This window comes from Scyliorhinus torazame, chromosome 21 (assembly GCF_047496885.1).
Source record: "Scyliorhinus torazame isolate Kashiwa2021f chromosome 21, sScyTor2.1, whole genome shotgun sequence".
Lineage (NCBI taxonomy): Eukaryota > Metazoa > Chordata > Chondrichthyes > Carcharhiniformes > Scyliorhinidae > Scyliorhinus > Scyliorhinus torazame.
The window spans coordinates 105670412-105692220 of NC_092727.1; the positions used below are offsets into that span (position 1 = coordinate 105670412).

At 47.0% G+C, this 21809-nt stretch overlaps 1 protein-coding gene across 3 annotated transcripts in view; it reads left to right on the forward strand.

Annotated features, from left to right (window-relative positions):
- hdac5 (histone deacetylase 5) overlaps positions 1-21809 on the forward strand; it is a 438550-nt gene that overhangs the window by 68489 nt on the left and 348252 nt on the right. Inside the window, exon 1 of one of the 3 annotated variants that reach the window (XM_072487171.1) lies at positions 7934-8234. The exons of the other annotated variants lie outside the window; for them this stretch is intronic. The gene's annotated coding sequence lies outside the window, so the exon portion shown is untranslated. Of the gene's footprint in view, positions 1-7933; positions 8235-21809 lie in introns of those variants that run through there. 3 annotated transcript variants of the gene reach the window in all.

The following is a 21809-nucleotide window of genomic DNA, read 5'->3' on the forward strand; positions in this document are numbered from 1 at the left end:
CTGCAGGAAATGTTATTGTTAATGTTACGGTTGAAGTTAATTGAGAAGTAAATTGGGAAGGGCGGAGACATTGGGGAAATGTGGGCGCCGGTGAGGGGGGAAAGACGGGACATAGTTGGAGAATGGGGAGGGGGAGGGGAAAGGGAGCTGCGCCATAAGAGGCGGGTCAGGTAAAGGGATGTTCCCGCGCCAGAAAGAATAAGGCGGGAAGACAGGCGCAAGGCGGATGGGAGTTCCCCACACGGGGGGGGGGGGGGGTCGAGGTGTGAGCAAGAGAAGCCGGGGTCAGTTGAAGTCAGCTGACTTACAGAAGCAATATGGGGGGAGCAATCACGCTAGAAAGAGATCTAGCGGGGGGAGGGGGGGGGGGGAGACAACTGGGTTGCTGCTGCAGAAATCCAAAAGGAGATGGCTAAAGAGTGGGTGGACGGGGATGGTGTGCGCCGCTGGGGGAGCGAGCGGGAGCGCGGAGGCGGGATATGGGACTGGCCTAGAGAAGGTAATGGCTAGTCGACACGGGAGGGGGGCAGGTAGCCCCCTAGTGAGGCTGATCACGTGGAACGTGAGAGGCCTGAACGGACCGATAAAAAGGGCCCGAGTGCTCGCGCATCTGAAAGGACTAAGGGCAGACGTGGTTATGCTCCAAGAGACGCACCTAAAGGTGGCGGACCAAGTTAGGTTAAGGAATTGATGGGTGGGACAGGTGTTCCACTCAGGACTGGACGCAAAGAATAGAGGGGTGGCCATTTTGGTGGGGAAACGGGTAGCATTTGAAGCAAAGAACATCGTAGCAGATAGTGGAGGTAGATATGTAATGGTGAGTAGCAGGCTGGGGGGAATGGAGGTCGTGTTGGTTAATGTGTGTGCCCCAAACTGGGACGATGCGGGATTTATGAGACGGATGCTGGGGCGTATACCGGACCTGGAGGTAGGAAACCTGATTTTAGGAGGGGACTTTAATACGGTGCTGGACCCGGGGCTAGATAGATCCAGCCCAAGGACCGGAAGAAGGCCGGCAGCGGCCAAGGTACTTAAGGGGTTTATGGACCAAATGGGGGGAGTGGACCCATGGCGATTTCTTAAACCTAGGGCTAGGGAGTTCTCGTTCTTCTCCCATGTCCATAAAGTGTACTCCCGGATAGATTTTTTTGTTTTAGGAAGGTCGTTGATCTCCAGGGTGGAAGAAGCTGAGTACTCAGCCATAGCGGTTTCGGATCATGCCCCACATTGGGTGGACCTGGAATTAGGAGAGGAAAGGGAGCAGAGAACACTCTGGCGATTAGATGTGGGACTGATGGCGGATGAGGGAGTGTGTGCAAGAGTGCGGGGGTGTATTGAGAGATACCTGGAGGTCAATGACGACGGCGAGGTCCCTGTGGGAGTGGTATGGGAAGCACTAAAAGCGGTGGTCGGAGGAGAGCTGATCTCCATTGGGGCCCACAAAAGGAAAACAGAGGCCAAGGAAAGGGAAAGATTACTGGGGGAGATTTTAAGGGTGGATCGGGAATTTGCAGAGACCCCGGAGGAGGAATTGTACAGGGAGAGGAGACGACTCCAGACGGAGTTTGACCTTCTGACCACCAGAAAGGCGGAGGTACTGTGGAGGAAGGCACAGGGGAGGAGGTATGAATATGGGGAAAAGGCTAGTCGCCTGTTGGCTCATCAATTGCGAAAGAGGGCAGCAGCGAGGGAGATAGGAGGAATTAGAGACGAAAGGGGAGACACGATGCAAAGGGCAGGAAAGATAAATGAGGTGTTCAAGACCTTCTATGAGGAACTGTATAGGTCTCAACCCCCAGAGGGAGAGGAGGGGATGCGGCAGTTCCTGGACCAATTGAGGTTCCCGAAAGTGGAGGAGCAGGAGGTGGTAGGCCTGGGGGCACCGATTGGGGTGGACAAGGTTATTAAGGGACTGGGAGGCATGCAAGCAGGGAAGGCCCCGGGACCAGACGGGTTCCCGGTGGAATATTACAGAAAATATGTGGACTTGTTGGCCCCGTTGATGGTGAGGACGTTCAATGAGGCCAGGGAAGGGGGACTCTACCCCCGATGATGTCGGAGGCGACGATATCGTTAATTTTGAAGAGGGATAAAGATCCGTTGCAGTGCGGGTCCTATAGACCTATTTCATTATTGAACGTGGACGCCAAATTGTTGGCAAAGGTACTGGCATCGAGGATAGAGGACTGTGTCCCGGGGGTAGTGCACGAAGACCAGACAGGGTTCGTAAAAGGGAGACAACTGAATGTTAACGTGCGACGACTACTAGGGGTGATAATGATGGTGGAGGGAGAGGCAGAGATAGTGGCGGCAATGGATGCGGAGAAGGCATTTGATAGGGTGGAGTGGGAGTATTTATGGGAAGTGTTAAGGAGGTTTGGGTTCGGGAACGGGTTTATTAGCTGGGTTAGACTTCTTTGTGGGGCTCCAACGGCAAGTGTAGTTACAGGTCGACATAGATCGGAGTATTTCCGACTATATAGGGGAACAAGACAGGGATGCCCGCTGTCTCCATTGTTGTTCGCGTTGGCAATTGAACCGCTGGCCATGGCGTTGAGAGACTCCAGGAAATGGAGAGGGGTGACTAGAGGGGGAGAAGTACACAGAGTCTCGTTATACGCAGATGACCTATTGTTATACGTGTCGGACCCAGCGGGGGGGATGATAGAGGTTATGCGAATCTTGAGGGGGTTCGGGGATTTCTCGGGGCATAGGCTAAACATGGGGAAGAGTGAATTATTTGTGATACATCCAGGGGACCAGAGTAGAGAGATAGAAGGCTTGCCTCTAAGAAAAGTGGAAAGAAACGTCCGATACCTGGGGATTCAGATCGCTAGGAGCTGGGGAACCTTGCACAGACTTAATCTGACACGGCTGGTAGAACAAATGGAGGAGGACCTCAAGAGGTGGGACATGCAGCTTCTGTTGTTGGCGGGCAGGGTGCAAGCAATTAAGATGATGGTCCTCCCGAGGTTCTTATTTGTATTTCAATATCTCCCTATACTAATCACCAAGACCTTTTTTAATAAAATAGACAGGAGCATCACGAGCTTCGTGTGGGCAGGGAAAGTTCCGAGAGTAAGGAGGGGGTTCCTTCAGCGTAATAGGGACAGAGGAGGATTGGCACTACCGAACTTGGGCGATTACTATTGGGCCGCCAATGTGGCAATGATACGTAAATGGATGATGGAGGGTGAGGGAGCGGCGTGGAAAAGACTGGAGAGAAAGTCCTGTAAAGGGACGAGTTTAGAGGCGCTGGTGACGGCGCCGCTACCGTTCTCACCTAAAAGGTTTACCACAAACCCGGTGGTGGCGGCAACTTTGAATATCTGGGGACAGTGGAGGCGACAGAGAGGGGTGCGGGGAGCCCTGGTGGGGTCCACAATCAGGAACAACCATAGGTTCGCCCCAGGAACAATGGATGGAGGATTTCAGAGCTGGTACCAGTTGGGAATTAGGAGGGTGGGAGATTTATTTATAGATGGGACTTTTGCGAGCCTGGGAGCATTGGAGGAAAAGTATAAGTTGCCCCGGCGAAATTTCTTGAGATATATGCAGGTGAGGGCGTTTACTAGACAACAGGTGAGGGAATTTCCGTTGCTCCCGACACAGGGGTACAGGACAGGGTGCTTTCAGGGGTGTGGGTCGGAGAGGGCAAGGTATCAGAGATTTACCGAGAGATGAGGGAAGAGGGGGAAGAATTGGTGGGCGAACTAAAAGGAAAGAGGGAAGAAGAACTAGGGGAGGAGATAGAGGAGGGTATGTGGGCTGATGCCCTAAGCAGGGTAAATTCCTCTTCCTCATGCGCCAGGCTTAGCCTGATTCAATTCAAGGTGCTACATAGAGCACACATAACGGGAGCAAGATTGAGCAGGTTCTTTGGAGTGGAGGACAAATGTGGGAGGTGTGGCGGGAGCCCGGCAAACCACGCACATATGTTTTGGGCGTGCCCGGCACTGGAAGAGTATTGGAAGGGAGTGACGGGAGTGATTTCGAAGGTGGTGAAGGCCCGGGTCAAACCAGGCTGGGGGTTAGCTATATTTGGAGTTGCGGACGAGCCGGGAGTGCAGGAGGCGAAAGAGGCCGACGTTGTGGCCTTTGCGTTCCTAGTAGCCCGGCGCAGGATCCTACTCATGTGGAAGGAGGAGAAACCCCCCGGACTGGAGGCCTGGATAAATGATATGGCGGGGTTCATTAAATTGGAGCAGATAAAGTTTGCCCTGAGAGGATCGGCTCAAGGGTTCACCAGGCGGTGGCAGCCATTTCTCGACTACCTAGGGGAACGTTAGAGGGAAGACAGATGACCAGCAGCAGCAACCCAGGAGGGAGGGGGGAGTGGGGGGCGGGGGGGGTTTAGTTTAGTTAAGGTCAAACGATAATGGGGTTTTGTTATTTGTGTGTTGTTAAAAATTTCTGTATTGTTACGTTTTGTTTTGTAAGAGGGGAACAATTGTTGTTTGGGGAAAAAATTTTCAATAAAATATATTTAAAAAAAAAAAAGAGTTCCAATGAGACCAGTTGGCTCACAGTTTGAGAAGCATCTGGCAGGATTTGAATAGACATCTCTAGAAGTCGTCTTGGGCCATCAGTCACTTGGTTTCAAAGTGTGATGTATCTGACCACATTTTGGCTGTTGGTTTGCATGGACGGTGTACACACGGAGAACATTAGGGTATAAGTTCTATATTGGTAACTTGTGTAATCCTTCTAAATCTGTGTACATCTGTAAAGATATAGCTGGGGTGAAGGAGTTTTGAGTTATCGGGTGTGATTCAGCCCCCATAAAACAGTGTTCCATTTTGGGGGCATATAATGGGGTGTTTCTCTGCACCTGCAGCACCGAGAACAACCCCGCTATCGAATGGGTCTTTTTTTTTTGGGCCACAATTGGGAACGTGGCAGCTGTGCCAATGTGGCAGAGGGAGTGCCAGGATACCACCCTGCCCAGAGCACAACCCCCCGGGGGCCTCCGATGACCTGGGCAGGTGTCATTAGTTCTGGTCCACATCTCTGGTCCACGTTGATGTGGACGAGTGTGAAATGGCACTATAGCGAGGCCTCCTAGGCACAGGCGTTTGTTCCTGGACTCCTGAAGAATCGGATGCTGACATATTTAAATGAGCCTAATAACTCAAATATGTAAATCTGGATCTCTCCCAGCGAGAGCGAGATCCAGATCACGATGCCTTGCAAGATCTTGTTTGACTTCACGAGGTGTTCTCTGCGTCGCAAATCCCGCGCGTGGGAGGCCTCTTGCGAGATTTAACGGACTCGTTGTGTCGCTGAGTCAGGGGTAACCAGGCCGTTCAATTGCACCCTTAGTTAAACTTTTATTGTTAATAAACGTTTTCTTTTGTTATAAGTTGATCAATTCTGTGCGTCTATGTCTCTTTAAAAGAAAAGACATTAAAAGTTATAATTTATTGAGCCAGGGTTCTGCTCTGGGATCTGATTGCCCAGTAGTCAATCAGCTTGGACCGTAACATATGAAAAATTGGGATGATTGAAATATTTGGTGCCTTCTTAAAAGCTTCATTGTATTGTATTGAGTTCTTATAAAAAGAGATTGTGATGAAATACTGAATTCCTAGATGTTTCCAGAAGTTTGTTTTGTTTTTTCACACCATCCTAAATTGGGCACCTGCCATCACCAACCACTGATAAACTGCCTACTGTTCCTTTTTCCAGCCCAGAGTACCCTATCAAATGTGTCATTGTCTTGCAGAGCTGTTTGGAGCAAAGGGAAAGAATCCCAGATAAGTATACCCTCATTGGTCAGTTACGCTATTTTCAACAGCTCTCCATCAAGTACGAATATTCGAACAAGGAGCAGAGTAGGCCATTTCACCTCTCTAGCCTGCTCCACCATTTAATAAGGTTGTGGCTGATCTAATAGTAACCTCAAATCTGCACCCTACCTACCCCATGATAACCTACTAGCCTCTTGCATGCCAAGGCTCTATCCACCTCTGTCTTAAAAATATTCAAAGGCTCTGCTTCCACTGCCTTTTCAGGAAGAGAGTTCAACAATTGCACAACCTTCTGAGAGAAAAATAGTCTATTTTAAATGGGTGATCCCTTTATTTTTAAACAGTGACCCCAAGTTCTAGATTCTCCCACAAGTGGAAACATCCTGTGCACATCCATCATATTAAGAACCCTCAGTACCGTGTATGTTTCAATCAAGTTGCCTCTTACTCTTCTAAACTCTAGCAGATACAAGACTAGCCTGTCCAACCGTTCCTCATTAAACAACCCATCCATTCCTGGTATTAGTTAGGTAAACCTTTTCTGAACTGCTTCCAATGCATTTGCATCTTTCCTTAAATAAGGAGATCAATACTGTACACGGTACTCCAGATGTGGTATCACGAGTGCCCCTTATACTCTGTGCTGCTCATCAGCTCTACAATGGATATCTCTCTCCACGCATGGTATTGAGTGACAGTTCAGTTTCAGCTGGAAACCTACTTCTGGGCAATTATTTCCTTTTCTTTGTCACAATTATTACTGGATCTTATCTTTGGGCTAATGGAAGCCTTTTAAAAAATATATATAATGGAAGTTCAGAATCATTTGATCATGTGCCTTATATTGCACAAACGAACTCCAGAAAAATCAAATCATCCTTCCCTCTTGGCACGATCTGAAGAAATTGTTCAAGCTTAAGTTGGTTCCAATACAACCCTTATAACCCTCAAGAACTGATAATGTATCACTACTTGGGGCAAACATCATTTGTACCTACCAAACAATATTTTCATCCTTTCATTTAGACCTATAAAGCTCACGAGTCTGCCAACAACACACTATCATCTGTGAAGAAAATGTGCTGTAATTCTTTCAGAAGTGGCTGGAACTGGTAATCTGTGACTGCTCGTTTTAGAATGCTATCCAAGATATCATTGATGACATTGAGTAATGCGTGTGACATTGAATTACTTTGTTTTGAGGGAAATGTTTTTAGTAGTTTCCCATCTATGTGCAGATCTTGCAGCTGTATCCTGGATGATATGCAAGATTTTCCCCTTTCTACGGTTTTCAATTTCTCCAAGAGGGCTTTATGAAACACTGGGTTAAATACTTTATAAAAATGTATGAAAGCAACATATTTGGTTTTTTCCTAAGACTTCTAATGTTCTGCAGCAATGTATAAAACCATACTCTACACAATACGTTCATTGCGAGAGTAAAATTTGATCTATATTTCCGATTATCCACAGTATCTGCTTTTTTGAGGTGATGATCTGATGAACCATTAATATGAAATAGATTTATCTTTTAAATCTGATTGGGCGGTCCTCCTTGTACCTCAAAACATCTATGGTCTGGAATAGTCACCAGAAGCACACCTCCAAATAACCTCAAAATCATAATCTCAGGGAGAGTTAGTGATTCCTCACACTTATCTCAACAGTGCCACATTCATTGCTCCCTTTCTTCGCCTTAAATAGCTTTTAGAATACAGCATGGATACTGTTTACATCTGCTGTGCTGTACTGGGACCCCATATAATGGCTACCACTACAGCACAGGACTTGTGTAACTCGAGTTCAACTTGGACCCTAAATTATTGTTCCTATATTTCAGAATATTGTTGAAGTATAAATGCTGCACAAGATTTAGAACTGACCAATGAGATGACACCTCGTGACCAATTCAGGTGCACTGAACCATACAATGATCAACGTGAAATCCTGTCTGCTGAATCATAAGAGGAAATCTTACTACATCGGCATGAAGCTGGAAACCATCGCCAGATTAAGCAGGCATTTGGAGATCAAAACTGGTCTACATAAACATGTCTTTGGAAAATTCACCAAACCACACTAATTCAAACATTTAAATTTAAGATAACTACCAATCTAATACTCCAGCAGAACCAAAACTTCATAAATTTTTAAAGACTGGTTACACCATGAGTTAGTACCAAACATCAGAAAATATCTGACAAAATAAACTACTGAAGATGGTTGGTTGACAATGGCCTCACTCGCCTATCCCAAGAGAACTAGGTAATGCAATGCTTCTATTAGCCGAAAAACAAAGCATCAAAAATTCAACCTCTTGGCTAAGGCGTCAAATCCACGTTCAAACATAATTCAGAGGAGAATTGACCAAGAGAAGGGTGGACAGTAAAGTCGATGTAGCAAATTGTCTCTTCCTATGCACCTGATGCCTTGTCCGGAGTGGTAGAGGTGGCGGGTGTGGAAGCTGCTGTTGAAAGAACCTTGGTAAGTTGCTGCAGTGCATCGTGTAAATGATACACTGCTATCACTGTCCATGGGAAAATGGGAATGAGTGCTTAAGTTGGTGGATGGGGTGCCAATCAAGCAAGCTGCTTTGTTCTAGATGGTGTCAAGCTTGTTAAGCGTTGTTGGAGCTGCACTCATCCTGCCCAGTGGGGAGTGTTCCATTACACTCCTGAATTGTGCCTTGTAGATTGTAGCCAGGCTTTTTGCGAACCAGAAGGTGAATGACTGCAGAATTCCTAGCCTCTGACCTGCATTTGTAGTTGCAGTATTTAATATGGTTGGTCCAGTTCAGTTTATGGTCAATGGTAACTCGCAGGATGTTGAGAGTGGGGGATTCAGTGATGGCAAAGCCATTAAATGTCAAGGGAAGATGGTTAGATTTTTTTTTGTTGGTGATGGTCATTGCCCGGCATTTGCGCTGCGTGAATATTACTCGCCACTTATCAGCTGAAGCCTGAATATTGTTCATGTTTTGCTACATATGGACGATGGATTGCTTCAATGTCTGAGGGTTGAGACTGCTTCTGAACATTATTCACTCATCAGCAAACCTCGCCACTTCTGACTTTATGATGGACCAGCTGAACTTAGTTGGGTCTGGGACGTTGCCCTGAGGAACACTGCAGTGATGTTCTGGGAGTGAGATGATTAACCTTTAACCCCAACCATCTTCCTTTATGCTCCGTATGACTGTAACTGGTGGAGAGTTTCCCCCAAATCTTCATTGACTCCAGTTTTGCTGATGCTTCTTGATGCTATACTCAGCTGCTTCCTTGATGTGAAGGGCAGTCATTCTCACCTCACCCTTGGAGTTCAGCTCTTTTGTCAATGTTAGAGCCAAGGCTTTTAGGAGGTCAGGAGCTGAGTGGCCATGGAGGAATCCAAAGTGAGCATCAGTGAGCAAATTACTGATGAGTAAGTGCCTCTTGAAAGCACAATTGTGACATCTCCATCACTTTGCTGATCGAGCAGAGATTGATGAGTGGGGGGGGGGTTATTGGATTTGTCCTGCTTTTTGTGGACAGGACATACCTGGCCAATTTTCCACATTACCTGGTAGATGCCAGTGCTGTAGCTGTACTGGTAAATTTGGGGAAGGGACATGACTAGTTGTGGTGCAAGTCTTCAAATCTATTACCAGAATACTGCTAGGATCCATTGTCTTTGCAGTATTCAGTGCTTGAGCCTACTGTTTATATTGGCGAATCAAATTGGCTGAAATCTGTGATGATAGGGTCCTCAGGAGGAGGAGATCGAATTGGATTGGATTTGTTTATTGTCACGTGTACCGAGGTACAGTGAAAAGTATTTTTCTACGAGCAGCTCAACAGATCATTAAATACATGAATAGGAAATAAAAGAAAATACATAATAGGGCAACACAACATATACAATGTAACTCCATAAGCACTGGCATCGGATGAAGCATACAGGGTGTAGTGTTAATGAGGTCAGTCCATAAGAGGGTCATTTAGGAGTCTGGTGACAGTGGGGAAGAAGCTGTTTTTGAGTCTGTTCGTGCATGTTCTCAGACTTCTGTATCTTCTACCCGATGGAAGAAGTTGGAAGAGTGAGTAAGCCGGGTGGGAGGGATCTTTAATTATGCTGCCCGTTTTCCCCAGGCAGCGGGAGGTGTAGATGGAGTCAATGGATGGGAGGCAGGTTCGTGTGATGGACTGGGCGGTGTTCACGACTCTCTGAAGTTTCTTGCGGTCCTGGGCCGAGCAGTTGCCATACCAGGCTGTGATGCAGCCCGATAGGATGCTTTCTATGGTGCATCTGTAAAAGTTGGTAATGAATCATCCACTCGGCAATTCTGGCTGAAGATAGTTGCAAATGCTTCTGCCTTGCCTTATGAACTGGGCTCCCACCATCATTTGGGATGGGGATATTTGTGTATCCTCCACCTATATTTAGGTGTTTAGTTGTCCACCACCATTCATGACTGGATGTAGCAGGTCTACAGAGTAGTAATCTGATTGTGGAATCGCTTAACTCAATCTATCACATGCTGGTTACACTATTGTGCATGCAAGTAGTACTGTGTTGTAGCTTCACCAAATTGAGACTTTATTTTTAGGTATGCTTGGTGCTACGCCTGGCATGCCCTCCGGCACCCTTCATTGAACCAGGGTTGATTCCCTGGCGTGAATGTAATGTTGAGTGGGGATATGCTGGGCCATGAGATTACAGATTGTGTTTCATTATATTTCTGCTGATGGCGCCCAGTGCCTTATGAATGGCCAGTTTTGAGTTGCCAGACCTGTTCAAAAGATATCCCATTTTGGATAGCAGTAGTGCCACACAATGCAGTGGAGGGTATCCTCATGGTGAAGACTGGATTTTGTCTCCACAGAGACTGTGTGGTGGTCCTACTGATACTGACATGGAAGATGAATGTATGTCAGGTAGTTTGGTGAAGACAAGGCCAACTAGGTTTTTCCCTCTTGCTGATTCCCACATTGCTGTGGTCTGGAGTCACTTGTGCCAGATCCGGTAAGGACTGCAGATTTCCTTCCCTAAAGGACGTTGAGTGCAACAGATGGGCTTTTATGACAATTGATTCTTGGCCCCATTACTGAGTCTAGCTTTTTCATTCCAGATTTAGTAATTAAATTTAAATTTCACCAGCTGTCATGGTGGACCCCTGGGTTACTGGCCCAGTAACATTAACACTATGTCACCAGCTCTCTAAATGCTTGGGGACACACCTTGGGTTCTGCATTCGATACGGAAACCAACAACGATGGGGAGGATATTGAAGACTTCAATGTAGGAGAAAAGCTTGAAAGCAAGACAAGAGTTGAAGAGAGCTGTGGACTATGATGGATTCAGAATCCACAATCTAAACTATGCCAGGTCTGTACTCAGAGCTGGGTTTAGATAATGTTGATATCAATATGTGTTTGAATATTGACCCTTGAGAAGCTATGATGAAATGTTGGCCAAAATAACTCATCCAAACTCTGCAGACGTTTGGCAATTTGAAGAAGTTGATGATGATGTCAAAGCTAAGGCTGAGTTGCTGCCATCATTCACATTGTAGCCACCTGAGTTGGCCGCTTCCCGACTTAAAATGGAGAACCGCAAAGGCTGAAGGGGAATTCAGCTAACACAGGCAAAGACTAGCAAATACAGAAATCATGTGTATTGGAACCTGTAAGGAACCAGACAGCACTGAAACCAGCAGCCATCTGCATAGTAATGAGCGATTCCAGGGCACAATGGCAACAGTTAAGGTGAATAAAGCCAAGCCAGACTCCTCAGCGCCAGCAGGAGCCAAAACAAAGGAAGGCCAACGGACATTTAGGGACCGTCCAACGATCAGGGAATGACTCCAGGATTGGAGAAATCGATCCAAGTGATCGGAAAGTAGTCCAATCACTTGGAGCCAGGTACGGGGTCCGCCCCAAAGCCCCCAAGTTCAAATCATTCTTCTTTGGCAGGGTCACTCAGCAACTTGAACCAACCCGTGACAGTGACCTGCCTCGCTGCCTCCAACCAAGTAAGTCTCAAGTCAACGCACGCTACGAGATAGGCGCTCCTAGCTACCAGTCCATACCAGCTTTTGAATCCTGCAGACTCAGGACCTGAACGAAAGGCCATTTGTTCCCCTGACCTGGTGGGCCAGTCCGAAGCTATGTATAGGCCTTTTAGTGATAGGAATAGCCTAGAAAGTAGAGTTTATGCATGAGTAGTGATTTACTGTGTAAAGTAAATGTGGTTTGATTTGAATCTTTCTAATTGGTGTGTTGAGTTATTGATCATTACTTGAACTTGAACCTCGTGGCGGTATCATAAAGATACCTGGCGACTCTAGAGCGAAGGTTAAACAAACAGAGCAAATTACAATTTAAGAGCCAACCAAAAGTTAGCAACATATTACTGGCGACATCCTGACGGGACCCGATCTAGAAGTGGCTTAACCACTCCGGGAGAACCCAAAATTTGAATTAGAAATCCAATTGGGAACAGAAAAAAACACAAGTGTTCAAGCAGTTCTGAGCAATCCTCATAATTCGGAAGTGTGTTAATGCATGCGTAACTAACAGGGCTGTAAGGAAAACTGATAGATTTTTGTTGCGACAAAACTGTCGGGAGTTTGTATTCCGGAAAATAGCGAAAGCCGTACCCGTAATTACAGCACCGCCTTAATACCCCTCGTTCCAAATTTTAAGAGAAGTATTCAGAGAGGAAAGATGGCAATGCAGGCTATGCAACGCCTCATGAACCCCAAAGAATTCGTGGTCGCAGCAACCAGCAGTAGAGTAGGACAGTGTCCCGTTTGGGAAGAGGAAATCAGAAAGTACCTCAAAGGGAAAGGATGGCCCCTTTGGAGCGAATTCTGTGAAAATGAGGAAACAGGTCCCGGGAGTATAGGACATACTTGGTGGGAGAACCTGCGCGAAATCGATAAGAAAAGCTCGCAAGCCGATGGCAATCGTGTCCTGTTTGGCACAATTGAGAGGCACAGAGGAGGTCGTTCGGACGCTCTGTAAAGAGATAGAGGAGACACATCGAATGAGTAAGGTCGATGTGAGCGAGATAGAGAACCTAGAATTAAGAAGGAAGTTAGCAGCAAAGGACGGAGAGGTGGATGATGCCAAGTGGACACACCAGTCTTGTCTGGCGCACCTAAGCAGCTTCCAAACACTGTACAAAAAGGCCTATCAGGACACGCAACGTGCAGTCCTGGTAAGAGAAGAGACAGAGAAACAGGTAGAGGCATTGCAGAGGCAGTATAGCGACCTGAAAGCAGCATTACGAGCACTCCATACTACCACCACGGGCTCACTAGATCATGCAAAGTGCAGGAAGCAGATTGCAGAACTGCAGTCTTTACTTTCAGTTCAGAATGGGTTCCAGAGCACCTTTGGATCACAGTTAGATACAGAAGATGGCCCGGATTGGGAAGAATTAAATGAGACCGCGCATAGGTATGTTCAGGGGACATGTGCGCAAGGAAAGCCCCAGAAGAGCAAAGCGCCCCAACCCCCCGCATCGCAGATAGTTCAGGCACCAATGAATCCAGTAACCACCCACCGCACAGTCACATCGGATGGAGATACAGAATTTCTTTATACGATCCCCTTAACCGTGACCCAATTATGGGACGCGTGTGAGAAAATCACACCGTTCCTCTCCACTTCAGACCCCCACCACTTCTTTGCCAGAGTAAAGCAGCAGGCGACCATGTACGGCCTGGACGAGCGTGAGCACGTGAAGCTCACAGTTTTGAGATTAGACCCTTCGGTCGTAGCAGCCCTTCCCGACCCACAGAATGTAGGAGGTGGCACCCTTGAGGAAATGCACGCAGCGATCCTAGACGCGATCGGCTACAACAGAGGTGACCCCGTAGAAGGCCTGAATAAGTGCAGGCAGAAAAAGACAGAACACCCCACAGCATTTGCTGGACGCCTGTGGATTCATTTCACAGCAGTTTTTGGAAATCTAGACCACGCTCATTTGTCCCAAGACGGTATGGCCAAATGGACCCGCACCCTTATCTCCCATGCCACAGAGGCAGGAAAAAAAAGCCTGTACGAATTATGCCCCCTCAGAGGAAGCCCACAATGAGAAATGGGTTTTAAAAAGATTATCCCGCGCCTGGGAGCAGTCTGTACAAAACAAACCCGCAGTTAAGAAACCCGAGGAACAGCAGGCCGAAGCAGACATCCACAAACGCACCAGAACCCTGCATGGGTGAACGAAGGCAGGAACAGCCCCCCACAAAAGCTACAGGAGTGTTACAACTATGGACAGTTAGGAAACTTTGCGCGAGAATGCAATGCCCCACGAAAGCCACAGAGAGTCCAGCAGGCAGGCACTCTGACTAAGAATAGGACAGAGCCCATACATAGTGTGAGCACCCGTTCAGACCAAGCAGACCTGAACGGAATGGACTGACGGTGTTCGGGCTCCCCCAGTTGGGTCTGCGACACCCTTTGGGATAGGTCCGGCCGACCAGTAGTTGCAGCAAAGATACGGGGGCAGCCCATCGAATTTCTCTGGGACACGTCCCGCACCACAATCAATTCCTCCACCATGTTCCAGAAAGACATGTGGCCCACTACAGCCACCATCACCCTCAGCGGCTTTACAGGCCACTCACAGCAGGGACACATCACAGCCCCTGTACCCATTCAAATCGGCAACATCACCACCAAGCACCCCATAGTTTTAGTCGATCTACCCCACACAGCAGAACACATTTTGGGAATCGATTTTTATGAATTCCCACAACCTGTCCTTTGATCCAGTCAACCAACGTGTTTGGAAAATGGCAAAACCCGCTCACAATAGGAGAATATGCAAACAAGATAAGCGCAGTCGGCGAATTTTGGTTTGACCCGACCACAATTAGCACAGACAAGCAGGTTAGGGCAGTTCAGAAGAAGCACAGGACAGCATTCATGACCCACAAACACGACTGTGGCCGGATGACTGGTTCCGTTCAAATCACAGGACCTGACCCTAGACCCCAAAAGCAATATGGATTTCCCCAAGAGGCAGAGGGAGAAATCGCAAAAGTGATCGACAGCTTATTAGAGTAGGGCGAACTCCGATCAGTAGCCTCCACTAACAATGCCCCGATTTGGCCAGTGAGAAAGCCCGATGGATCATGGCGACTGATCATCGATTACCGGGAATTCAACAAAGTCACCCCCGCAGCAGCCCCCATGGTAGCCACAAGTCCCGAGACCATGCTCAAACAGGGACTCAACCCACGATACTTTACGGTTTTGGAAGTCAGTAATGGATTCTGGTCCATTCCATTGGCAAAAGCGTGCCAATACAAATTTGCCTTCAATTTTAAAAGTCAGCAGTACATGTGGACATGCCTTCCACAAGGATTCCACAACTCCCCCTCCATTTTCCACCGACAGTTGGCAAATGGTTTGTCAAAATTTTCTCGCCCCGAATGTCTGGTCCAGTATGTGGATGACCTATTACTGCAGACAGACACCAAGGCAGAGCACATCGAGCTTCTGGCCAAACTCCTGGAACTCCTACAAAAAATTGGTTGCAAAGTAAACCCCAAAAAGGCCCAGATTTTGGAAAACAAAGTGATATATTTGGGTACAATTATCACGCACGGTAAACGCGAGATCGAGCACAAAAGAATTGACTCGATTGCCAAATTGCCCCTTCCCCAGAATGTTTCAGCTCTCCGGTTGTTTTTAGGACTGGCTGGCCACTGCCGAAACCACATTGACGGTTTTGCCGGCAAGGCAGCATTCCTCTCGGAACTTCTAAAGAAAGGAGCCCCTTGGGAATGGCTTCTGCAGCATACGGATGCTGTGGATGCTTTGAAAAGAGCCCTCATTGCAGCCCCTCACAGATTCCAGACCCACTTTCCCCTTAAGCCGTAGAGATAGCTAGCACCGACCGCACCCTTTCGGCCGTGCTCCTCCAGGAACGGCATGAACAATTAAGACCCATAGCTTACGCCTCCAGAGTTTTAGATCCTGTGGAGCAGGGATTTTCGGCCTGTGAAAGGCACTTGCTCGCAGTTTTCTGGGCAGTTCAATATTTTTCCTACATAACCGGACTAAACCCCATCACAATCCTCACAGAACACACCCCCACCCAACTTTTACTTGACTGACGACTCAAGGACGGTATGTCAAATTAGAGCAGCTAGATGGACCCTTCTTTTGCAGGGACGGGACATCATTGTTAAAAGGACCAAGACCCACACTTTCTTAGCCGATAACCTTCAGTACCCAGGCATCCCCCATGAATGTGAAATCATCTCACCACACCACAACACAGGCCCCTTTATTGCAAAAACACCCCCAGAAAGATAGGTAGTTCACCCCAGAGCCCCCCAGCCCACAGACACCTGCGAACCTTTAAGGATATATGTGGATGGTTCTTCCACTATATTAGAAGGGAAGCGCATTACAGGATGCGGCATTTATGTCGAGGACGTGCAGAGACGCGCCCTAGAAGAAATATCACTAAAGCTACCAGGCCACTTCGGTGCATAGACGGCAGAACTAGCAGCCGTTGCGTACATTGTGGATCACCCAGATTCCTTCCCCAGCCCAGCAGACATATGCTTGACCAGCCTCTATGTCTGCAATAGCCTTACAGAATTCCTCCCCCTGTGGAAAGCAAGAGGTTTTGTTTCCGCAGACGGAAAACCCCTCCCTTCAGCCCCATCGTTCCGCCACATTTTAGAAAAAGCACAGAACAGGACATTCAAAATGGTTAAAGTTCGAAGTCACCACCGTTCCTCCCCCCCTGGAAATGTAAAAGCCGACGCACTGGCAAAAGCAGGTTCCAGGCATGGATATTTTTGGAAACCCCCCGAAAGTGCACCAGTAAATGCAGTTCAGGTCTCGCAGACTAATATCGGGGATTTCGTGCAGGCCCAGAAGCAGGATAACAATCTCAGGGAGATTTTGAAAGAAAATTTACAGCACCTTACGATAGATTTAAAAATGCACTGACCACACATGACGGTGTGGTATTAAAAGACGCCCTTTATGTGGTTCCTGAACAGGACAGGAATCAACTTATTTGTTTATTCCATGACAGTCATGGACATCAGGGAATTAATCCCACTACAGCCCGCCTCAGGCAACTCTGTTGGTGGCCAAGTTTAAAAGAAGACGTAACGCACTACGTTGAGAATTGCCTTATCTGTGCCCAGAACAATCCGGACAGATACGCAAAGAAAGCTCAACTTAGTCACACCCGCCCCGTTAATGGCCCCTGGATTAACCTTCAGATTGATTTTATCGGACCATTGCCCCCTTGCAGGAATGGTTACAAATACGTATTAGTCATCATAGACACTTTTACAAAATGGGTTGGGGCATTCCCATCCAGAACGAACACGGCAAAGACCACCTCAAAGATTTTAACCCACCACGTCTTTACGAGATGGGGACTCCCCGCAGCATTGAATCCGACCAAGGTTTCCATTTTACGGGACGTGTCATGAAGAACGTCCTTACGATATTTGGCATTACCCAAAACTTCCACATCGCATACCACCCCCAGTCAAGTGGTATCGTGGAGCGCATGAATCGGACCCTAAAAGCCACCCTCAGAAAAATGGTCCAACAGAACAATACCACTTGGGATTCAGTCCTCCCTTTTGCACTGATGTTTTTGAGAAATACTGTCTCAACATCCACAGGTTACACCCCACACACTCTCATGACCGGACGCCCCATGAAAGGCAGAGAATTTTTATTAGGATTGGACTTGACCATCTCCGAAGTGACAGCCCTCACACACGAGAACGCAGTAAAATAACTAGTTGAGAATGTAAAAACGGCTCAGCTAGCAGCCGCAGTATGATTAGGCACACGGAAGAAACAGAGCAAGGCCTGTTTCGACAAGACCGTGCATGCGACTGAGTTTGAGGTAGGACAGCAGGTCATGCTCTCAATTTACAACCCCAGCACATTCCTGTCACCGAAGTATTCGGGTCCATACTGTATTGCGGATAAAGTAAGCCCCTCCGTCTATAAAATTAAGTACCCCAATGGAAAAACTGCGTGGTTCCATATTAACCAGCTTAAGGCATATGGCCCACAGTCCAACCACGCACATCACGTCATGCACGCGCAGCAAACCACACCCCCCCCACAGCCAACGTATCCCTACCCTCTCCCAACACGCCCACCACATCCACGGACTCGCCCTCGACTCCACCCCCGAGCTCTAGACTCCGCCCCGGAACGCCCACAGACAGCAGCAGCAGCGACTGTGACTCAGACAATAGCCACAGCACGCCTCCCTACTATCCACATGCAACAGGATCTGACCCAGCGAATCTGACCACGATTCGAGTGATCCCTTCCTCATCACGTTCCTCAACAAACACCACCGCCCTATGATTACGACCCCGATTCCATCCCCACAGAATTTGACACCACCTTTTGGCACCACGACAACTCATACAGGCTCGTCCGGAATGACAAGATGGACCCCAAATCACACCATGCAGCCCTATCAGCCCTTATACATTCAAGAGTATGGCATCCGGGAGAAGATGACGACTTTGAGTCTGACTCCCAAAACGAGAACCCCTTTGCGACCCTGTTCGCAACTGATAACTGATGTGTCCAGATGATGTTTTAAAAGGGAACCGCTTGGGAGCAAACGGTGTCCTTTCTGATGGAACCTGCAGCATGTTGTTTAATGTTGTTTGTTACTGTTAATGTTAAATGTTGTACGTAAGATCGGAAATTTTTTTTTTCCACGGCCCCATGCCATATTTTGTTTATTGTTCTGGCTACTGACCTGATGATTTTGAAAGGATCTTGTTATAATGCGGTCTTACCTATAACACAGTCTCGAGATGATATGGACATAATAGCAGGGTCCCATTGAATAAACTAGAATGATATATTGTTGAATCTAATTTTTGCCATGATTTGGTTCCTTTATGCCTTTTATTTGCTTCATCTGCATTTCAAAACTGGAATGCAGCGGGGTCTTTTCAGCAAGGTGTATGTGAAGTCTGCTGAATATAATGCTATCTCTGGACACCTTGAGGTGTATGGTTCGCACTATTGCTTCACAGCGGCAGGCACCCGGGTTCGATTCACGGCTTGGGCCACTATCTGTGTGGAGTCTGCACCTTCTCTCTGTGCCTTCGTGGGTTTCCTCCTTGCCCTTCGGTTTCCTCCCACAAGTCCTGAAAGATGCGTTTGCAGTGAATGACCACAATAAACACTGCATTAACAGCCCTCTGTATTAAATACGTCCCCCATTGGCCAATCTTAACTTTGTATGATGTTTGTATGTTATGTTTACCTGACACAACTTGAAGTTTTAAAATCATGGAATGATACAGGAAAGAAGGAGGTTGTTTAGCCATTGTGCATGTGACATGTACGCCACCCTGTGACCTGGCAACATTGTTTTGTCCTTCTTATTTATTCCCACTTTAATATTCCATTTAGCCTAAAATGGAAGAATCGAAGACCGCTAAGTTGCATTTTTGTTTTAGAATTTAGAGTATCCAATTCATTTTTTCCAATTAAGGGGCAATTTAGCATGGCCAATCCACTTACCTTGCACATCTTTGTGTTGTGGGGGCGAAACCCACGCAAACACGGGGAGAATGTGCAAACTCCACATGGACAGTGACCCAGACCAGGATTGAACCTGGGACCCGGTGCCATGAGACAGCAGTGTTAACCACTACGCCACCGTGCTGCCCTAAGTTGCATTAACATTCAAAGCTGGGGGTGAAAAGTTCGGTTTTCTATCAGTCACGCCTCAAAAATATATTTTTTGATCATACTTTTGACCCCTCTTCCACTTTTGGCCTGTCTGTTAGCCAATATGTATGTGGTGCCCTGCGAAGCCTTGTAATGCCAAAAGTGCAATGGAAATGCACGTTGTTACTGCTGTAACAGTATTTTTCAAATAAAATAGCTGTGTTGCTAACTGTCCAGAATTAGTACTGAGCAGGACTTTAAAAAAAAAACCAACACTGGCTCCAATGATTGACAGTTAGTTTATATGCTGATGCACATTTCTACTGGGGGAAATAACTCATTATTGTATGCACTAGTCATTCTCCATTTGTGAAAATGAATAGTGAGTGTTGGCAGGCTCAAAAGGCAGAAGTGTCCAGCTGTGATCTTGCCCTTGCCTGACGTTCATATGTATGCAACGGTACATTAGCAGTTGAGTAAGATTCAGATTCCTGGTTGATAATGAAAAATGAAGCATGTGACCATCCTCGTGTGACTTCTTACATAGTACGTTTTGCATTATGCTTTATATATTAACAGATCATCCATGGTGTTGCTCTCAATTAGTAAGAGGGTAAATGAACATGTCAAATTATTATGTATAATCGTGTAAAAGTCAAATTTTTGAAGCCAAATTTTAGCCAAAAAGAATGGAGTTGACTTTTTACATGAGCAGTTGATTTAAGGGTTAAAATCCACCCTCTCCCATTGTTTGGCTATTGCACAGTTGTCAGGTCGGGGACCCTACCAACCAATCTTCAAGGTTTTAAAATTTATTTCACAGGATGTGAGCATTGTTGGCTAGGCCAGCATTATTGCCCAATCCTAAATGCCCTTGGGAAGGTGGTGTGTAGGTACGCCCACAGTGCTGTTACGAAGGGAGTTCCCGGATTTTGATCCAGCGACAGTGAAGCAGCAGCGACATTATTCACTTTTAGGGAAACTTGCAGGTGGTAGTGTTCCCAGGCATTTGCTGCCCTTGTCCTTCGAGGTGGTAGTGGTCGCGGGTTTGAAAGGTGCTGTCTAACGAGCCCTGGTGTGTTACCTGTAGATGGTGCGCACTTGTAGATGGTACACACTGCTCCACTGTGGAGGGGGTGGATGTTGAAGGTGGTGGATGGGGTGCCAATCAAGTGGGCTACATGGTCCTCGATGGTAGCCAACTTCTTGAGTGTCGTTGGAGCTGCACTCATCCAGACAAGTAGAAAGCATTCCATCACACTGCTTCAGTAGCTGAGGAGTCACCGTTGCTGAACATTGTGCAATCATCAGCGAACATCCCCCACTTCTGACCTTATGATGGAAGGAAGGTCAATTATGAAGCAGCTAAAGATGGTTTGGCCGAGGACACATAACCCTGAAGAACTCCTGTGATTTCCTGGACCTGAGATAATTGACTTCCAACAACCACAGCAATCTTCCTTTGTGATAGTAATGACTCCAACCAACAGAGAGATGTCCCCCTGATTCCCAGTTTTGCTGGGTCTCCTTGATGCCACACTTGGTCAAATGCTGCTTGGATGCCAAAGGCACTTGCATTCCCCTCACTTCTGGAGCTGAGCTCTTTTGTCCATGTTTGAACAAAGGCTGCAATAAGGTCAGGAGCTGAATGGCCCTGGCAGAACTCAAACTGAGCATTAGTGAGAAGATTATTGCAAAGCAAGTACTGCTTGATAGCACTGTTGATGACTCATTTCATCCCATTACTGATGCTCGAGGGTAGACTGGTGGAGTTGGCAGTTGGCAGGGTTGGATTTGTCCTGATTTATGTGTACAGGACATAACCTGTGTTATTTTCCACATTATTGGAAAACCTCTGGGAGCCCAGTGAATGAGAGATGGGCATTTGCCTTTGTCCCACATGATTCTAGTTAGTTAAAAATTAAGAACTCGCAAGTTAGAGATTTTAAATAAAATTTACCTCAAAACTGTACAACCGTGCTGAACATCGTGGTAATTGGTGAACAATGACAGTTCTGACCTTATGATGGAGGGAAGGTCATTGATGAAGCAGTTGAATCATGGTTGAGGAACATCTGCAGTGATATCCTGATACTGAAATGATTGACTTCCAACAGCCATAACTATCTTCCTTTATGTTAGGTATAACTCCGACCAGCGGGAGAGATTTCCCTCTGATTCCCATTGACTCCAGTTTTGCTAGGGCTCTTTGATGCCAATCTAGGTCAATTGCTGTCTTGATGTCAAGGGAAGTCACTCTCACCCCACCTCACCTCTGGAGTTTAGCTCTTTTGTGCATATTTGGACCAAGGCTTTAATGAGTTCAGGTGCCACGTGGCTAGGCAGAACCTAAACTGAACAT